Genomic DNA, 7,470 nt, shown 5'->3' with positions numbered 1-7,470 from the left:
GTTAGAAGATTTATTCTACTATGAATAATACCATAGAACTTAAAGCCCATTCATATACATCTCATAGGTTCTCAAAACAATCCTTTTACTAAGAGAGAAGGTTTTATAATCCTTGTTTGCATGTCAGAAATTAAAGATCCAAGAGGATAAGTTATACCTCCATCCTATGCCCTTCTCCCCACAGGGCCTATGTTCACATCTCTCTTTTGCCTGGAAAGTGCTTCCTCTCTTTATCTTGTTAACTACTACCTATCATCAGCTCTCACTTCAACCTTGATATCCTAAAGAGAGTCTTAGCTTACTTCCCCTTTCTGGGTCAGATCCCTCCATAGTCTATGCACTCAATGGAACGATTAACATTTATCATGACCGTAATGTTCTATTTATTAATGGGAGTAAATCAAGAGGAGTAAATAATAGAATAAGTAAATTAACAGAACCCAGGTCTGCCTAGGTTGTTGCTCATACATTTTCCTCATGAACACATGATCTGCAAAAGCTACAGTGGAACGAGCTAAGGCTGTTTTACCTGAAAAAGAAAAATTAGGGGAGAGGATATGACAGTTGTCTTTAAATGTTGAAAAAGCTGTCTTGTGGAAAAAGGATTAGACACATCCTGCATAACTCCAGAGAGCTGAACAAAGACAAATGGGGTGAAAGTCCAAGGGGCCCAATTTCACTGCAGAGAAAGGAAGTAAAATATATAACAATGAGACCTGTCCAAATATGAAGTGGGCTGTCTGTTAAGGAGGTAAGCAAACGAAGGCCGGAGAACACCTGTCTCACGAAGAGGAAATTCCTATTCTGGAAGGGAAATTGTTAGCCACTTAGGCTTTTCCAAGCCTAATATGCTTCTCTAGGTCTGGAGAGAAACTTAAATGCAAAATTGAATTTGATTTTAACTGACCTCAAGGAGAGAAAGCTACAATGAATAATTGTTCTTGTGACACCCAACTAACACTGGACTCTTTAAGAAATATGCCTGCATTTGTGAGTGGCCACTTTTGAACCCGTTGATGAGGACTTTGAGAGCCAGCATCCAACAGCAGTTAGGGCTGTGCACCTGCCACTGTGACTAAAGGGAACAACTTCATACAAGGGAACAACTTCAGAGTCATTTCCCCTCCAAGCAGAATCTCTCCCACTTCTCCACCCTCCCCAGCTTCAGGCCATATAAACACAAACACATTTCTATGCTGGGAGCTACTGCTGTGTGCTAAAATCTCAGTGTGTACTGAGAGATCTCCTTCCAAAGTACTGACAGAAGCTGTCCATTTTACCAGCTACTTATGGCTACACCTTATGCTGAGCACAATTTACATTTCTCTCTTCTCCTACAAAAATCTAGATCATGAAAAAGACATTGAGAGAGAAGAAAATCATCTTTTAAATACATATTAAATTCACAAAAACCTTAAAAATTATGTGGATGTTTTTGATTGGCTTATCAAAGATCAAATGACAGTAAGTAGCTGGGTTCATCTCTTGGTTCTCTATTCTGTTCCATACATCTACCTCTGTTTTTGTGCAACATCACAAAATCTCATAACCATAGATGTTGGCATGGATGTGGAGAAAAGGGAATACTTCTGAACTGCTGGTGGGAATACAAACTAATACGTTCCTTTTGGAAAGATGTTTGGATATCACTTAGGGATCTAAAAATAGACCTGCCATTCAATCCTGCAATTCCTCTACTAGGTATATATCCAGAAGACCAAAAATCATTTTATAACAAAGATATTTGCACCAGAATGTTTATTGCAGCCCAATTCATAATTGCTAAGTGGAAGAAGCCAAAGTGCCCATCAACCCACAAATGGATTAATAAATTGTGGCATATGTATACCATGGAATATTATGCAGCCTTATAAAACAATGGAGACTTTATCTCTTTTATGTTTACATGGATGGAGCTGGAACATATTCTTCTTAGCAAAGTATCTCAAGAATGGAAGAAAAAGTATCCAATGTACTAACCCTAGTATGAAACCAATTTATAAACACCCATACTTCCATATGAAAGCTATGACCTAACTACAGCCCAAGATGAAGGGGAAAGAGGATGGGGAGGGGAGAGAAAGGGGGAGGATGGGTGGAGGGAGGGTAATTGGTGGGGGAGGATGGGTGGAGGGAGGGTAATTGGTGGGACCATACCAAGAATGCCATTTGCATTCTTAAAATGATCAATCAAAAGGTCGGATATGTGGAGAATGGATTTTGTGGAAGCAGTAATACATGTAAAATGTACCTATGGTGCATTTATGGTACATGTTATATCTACTAAGTGTAGAATATAATTGTCTTAACACAATAACTAAGAAAATGCGGTGAAGGCTATGTTAACCAGTTTGATGAAAGTATTTCAAACTGTATATAAAACCAGCACATTGTATGCCATAATTGCATTAATGTACACAGCTATGATTTAATGAAAAAAAAAGAAAAAAATTATGTGGAGACTAAAAACTAGGAATCCTGATTTTGAAACCAAAGGCTAAAGCCATCAATATTTGGATGGAGGTGAGCTTGTACAAGGTCTGTCATTGGTACTTTCAGCAGCCCCAGGCCTGGAACAACAATGCCAGTTTTTCTATAGAGAAATATAATCTGAATGTCAAATCACCAGTTTGCAAATTTTAGAATATAACCCATTTTGAACAATCAGATTCAACAAATTGTAATATTAAATTTACAGGATAATTCTTAATTTCAATTTCAGGCCACAGTGTCTGTTTTCTGGATGATATTTGGTACTCTAATCTATTTGGTACTCTAATCATCACATATTTGCTGATATTTGGTACTCTAATCATCACATATTTGCTTAGTACCTACTATGTGTCTAGCACGTACTAGGTATGGAGTATAGAGAGGTAAACAAAATGGCCACAATCTCTGATGTTACAGGACTTCTAATCTAATTTAGACCAAATAAGCACCAAATTGATATATAACTACAAATTGTAACAATTGATATAGAGGGAAAGGGTCTGTAAGGCAGACTTCTGAAATCAGAGTGGGTTTTCTGAGGAAGACACATTTAGTTGAGAAATTAAGAATAAGTGAGAATTAACCTTGAATGAGGAAAAGCTCATTCCTGATGAAGGACATATTCCAAAGCTCTAGAGTCAGAAAGAATTAGGTTCCTTTAGAAAGAAGCAGAGAGAATGTCTACATGAGCAAGGGGAAGCATGAGATGATACTGGTGGGAAATGCAGGGGCAAACTCTGCAGAGCCTTGGTAAACTTAAGGAACTGAAGGTTACTAAAATGCAACAGCAACCCCCAAAAGGAGTTAATGCCATTTGCATTCTTAAAATGATCAATCAAAAGGTCGGATATATGGAGAATGGATTTTGTGGAGCAAAAACGGTGTTTCTTTTTCTATAAGCTCCCCATTCACAAAAGTAACAACTTCCAATTTACAGCCATGTTAATGTAGCATATTTAGAGTGTATTCTTTTAAATAATTATAGAAGTTTAACATCCCTCACGTTTTTTGCTTACCAGGCAACTTTCTCCTGAAGAATAATACAGGGCGTCCCAATAGTCACCCCCTAAAGTCGCCATACCTAGGGAGGATGGGAAATAAGCCAAATGTACCTTTATTTGCAAAATATTCATGACAACGTTTGACCAAGAAGTGGCCAACATGTAGAGAATATTTGATAAATAATTCGTAAAATTTTGTCATGAATATTTCATAAACAAAGGTACATTTATCTATAATTTCCCATTTTCCCTAAGTATGGTAACTTTAGGGGTGTCTTTTGGCATGCTTTGTACTATCACTAAATGAGTCAAAATTGAAATCTTTTCCATTCATGCAATATAAATTCTAACATAGAGAATAAAGGCAAATTATTGTTTTCAAGGCAAAAGAAGGAGTAAAAATACCACCCTTTTATGTAATGGTACATCCAGAACATTATCTCTGTTGTATAATCAGGAGAAACTGTGCACTTAGCTGAAGATGCTGGGACAGAAACAGAGCCAGAATAAGACATCCTCCATTCCCAACTATTTCTCTCTGTTTTGTTGCCCAGTATTACTGCTTCCTGCAGGGTACATAGGAGCAGCAGCCAGTCCTTTTCATTGTTCTCATGACATTTATGTGTAAGTGGCACACACCTACAGGTCCCAGTCCCAGTAAGGTTGAGGCAGGAGGATCAACCCTTTGATGCTTCACTCTTCTTCTCATTTCCAATCATTCTTCCTTCTCTTTCTTGACTGTTCTTTGCCTATCATTGTTGCATTTGCTCAGGCTAGGTGATCTGTGTAATTTCATTTCATGTTTTTATTAGCATTTTTTCCATAGCTGCATTTTTTTTCTTTTTGGAGACAGAATCTCACTGTCACCCCAGGTGGAGTGCAGTGCTCTCTGCAACCTCGAACTTCTGAGTTTAAGCAATCCTCTTGCCTCAGTCTTCTGAGTAGCTAGGACGATAGGTACACATCATGATTCCTAGATAATTTTTCTATTTTTACTAGAGACATGATCTCACTCTTGCTCATGTTAGTCTCAAAGTCATGAGCTTAAGTGATCCTCAGACCTCAACCTCCTAAAGTGCTAAGAACATTATAGGTGTTAGCCGCTGTGCCCAGCCTGCTCAGACATTTTTTTACAGCTCTTAATATCTGAATAAGTAAATAGATAATCAAAAGAGTACATTTTTTAACAGCTGCCATTACCACCCTTTTACCTCTTAGGTTAACATTTATGAATTAATAGGTATGATTTGATTTATGTGACAATGTGAAAATTATATCCAGCTAAATTTTGGGGCAACATAAATACGGTATGTTTACCATATTCTTATACCTAAGAATAAAAATATATATACATATCCCTAAAAATTTAATTCACATATGTATACATGTATACATATTATATGTACATAATAGCATATAATTTCTATTGAATAAAAAATCTAATATATATTATATAATCCAATATAATATATACATTCTCAAATCCTTATTCATTTGGTAGCCAAATATTTTAATTCAATTAATTTCTTCACAAACTCAATATGCAGTCATATTATATTAAAAATTCTTAAATTTCCTATTTCCTCCAAAAATAAAGTATTACTTATCATAAAAATTACCTCCCAGGCATTGACACCCAGAATTTAAGACCCTATGTCAATGCTAAATTTCAGTCCTGAATTAATGCAAATTTTGAAATATTTGTGGTTGTTTATACAAGTCACATTCCTGTAGAATATAAATCACTTAAAGCACTGATAAAAAATATAAAATTATAAAGACGGGACAGATTTTATTTAAAACATTTAGAAACCTTCTAAATATAGTTTAGGGAGAAGGAAATAAGTATGTGTGCTCTATTAAGCTCTAATGCTTTAGGAACCCACAAAACAATTACCACCCCAGCCAGCTCCTGATCATAGAGATGGAGGCAAAAGCCATGACGGAGACCAAAACAATGAACCTTTGTGACTAGCTACAGGAATACAGCAAATCCAGTGACATTGACGTTGCCTGGGAACCAGTGCTCAAGACAGAGCGAGTAGTCAGAAGTCAAGAGAGCCTTCATGGGTAACAGAGCACACAAACCCAGGAGTTGAGAGAAAATCTTGGATCACACAAATAATAGAGGTCAAAGCCAGGCACAGAATCAAGAATCAAGACAAGAATTCAGAATCATACACGTGGCACACCACAAGACTATCCTATTAGTCATTTGAGTGGATCTATTTATAGCAAGAATAGTGTATGATAGCTGTAGGTAAATCAGTTCCAGCCATTCCTTCTACCATAGTGGTCTTTCCAGACACTGGTAATTATATAGGCCATTTATTTTCCCCACTATCCATCAGAGGGGAGGAAAGTGAGACTTATTATAGAATAAATTAAAAACTTACATTTTCTCTTCATGTCTAAGTTGTAAACATGATCCCTCCCTACTACATTAGCTATTGGCTGGAATTCAAGCACGATCAAAAGACAAAGCAAGTCTGAAATTAGGCAAGGGAATGTCCAACTAGCCAGAGAACTACTGGAAAACAAAATTAAATGTAAAAACCACACCCTTCTTTTTTAATTTTTTACATCTTTATTGAGACATAATTCGCACACTGTACAATCTACCTAATTTAAAGTGTATAACTCAAGGCTCGGCACCCGTAACTCAGTGGCTAGGGCGCCAGCCACATACACCAGGGCTAGAGGGTTTGAAGCTGGCCTGGGCCTGCTAAACAACAAGGACAATTACAATTACAACTACAACAAAAAAATAGCCGGGCGTTGTCGCAGTGCCTGTAGTCCCAGCTGCTTGGGAGGCTGAGGCAAGAGAATTGCTTAAGTCCAAGAGTTTGAGGTTTCTGTGAGCCGGGACACCATGGTACTCTACCAAGGACAACATAGTGAAATTCTGTCTCTAAATAAATAAATAGTATAACTCAATGGCTTTTAGTATATTCACAGACTTGTACATCCATCACCACGATCAGTTTTAGAACATTTTCATTACCCCCAAAAGAAACTCCACTCACCTTATCTACTATTGTGCTCAACTACTATATTTTCTGTGTAGAGTTACTTATCTGGCCATTTCATATAAATGGGATCAGACAATATATGAGCCTTTGCAACTAGTTTCTTTTATTTAACATGTTTTCAAGGTTCACTCGTATTATGTATGAGCACTTTATTCCTTTTGATGAATAACATTCTACATTATTTATATACCACATTTTATTTATCCATTCATCAGTTGATGGAAATTTTTGCTATTTCTACTATTTGGCTATTATGTACATCACTGGCATGAACATTCGCATATAAGCTCTTGTACAAACGTATGTTTTCATCTCTTTTGAGTAAAATTGCTATACTATATGGTAACTCTATATTTAACTATTTGAAGAACAGCCAGACTGTTTTCCAAAGTGGCTGTACCATTTCACCATTTTTTTACTCCCACCAGCTATGTTTGAGGGTTGCGGTGTCTCCACCTTCTCAACAACACTTGTTAGTCTGTCTTTTTCATTATAATACCACATCTCCCTATTTAAAAATCTCAAGCAGATTGTCTAGATCTTTGGATCTAGTTATTGAACTGGTCCCCTGGTTAAAGAAGCCTATTTACAAAAAACAAAGTACTGAGCACATACAAGCCTGATGGGCAAGCAGAAAAGAAAAGGCCAGAGCTGGATGGGCAGGCCGAGGGGTGGGAGAGGTTTAGTACAAAAGCAATACCCAGTACCCTCTGACTATATACACAAAGGAGGCCTGGCATTGTAACTGATTCTACATGAACTCGTTCTAGGAATGGCTAGGCTAGGACATGTGGGTGAGAAAAGATGAACAAGTGTTGGAACATCACTCAGATTAACTGGAGAGGGAATACGGAGCCAAATCTAAGTTCAAGCTATTCTTTCTCCCACTCCCATTTGTATTTTTTTCACCAAAGGGCACATATTAAAACCCTTGGGGTTCTTGC

This window comes from Nycticebus coucang, chromosome 11 (assembly GCF_027406575.1).
Source record: "Nycticebus coucang isolate mNycCou1 chromosome 11, mNycCou1.pri, whole genome shotgun sequence".
NCBI lineage: Eukaryota > Metazoa > Chordata > Mammalia > Primates > Lorisidae > Nycticebus > Nycticebus coucang.
The sequence above is the reverse complement of the archived record's forward strand: the minus strand, read 5'-3'. Positions refer to the sequence as shown.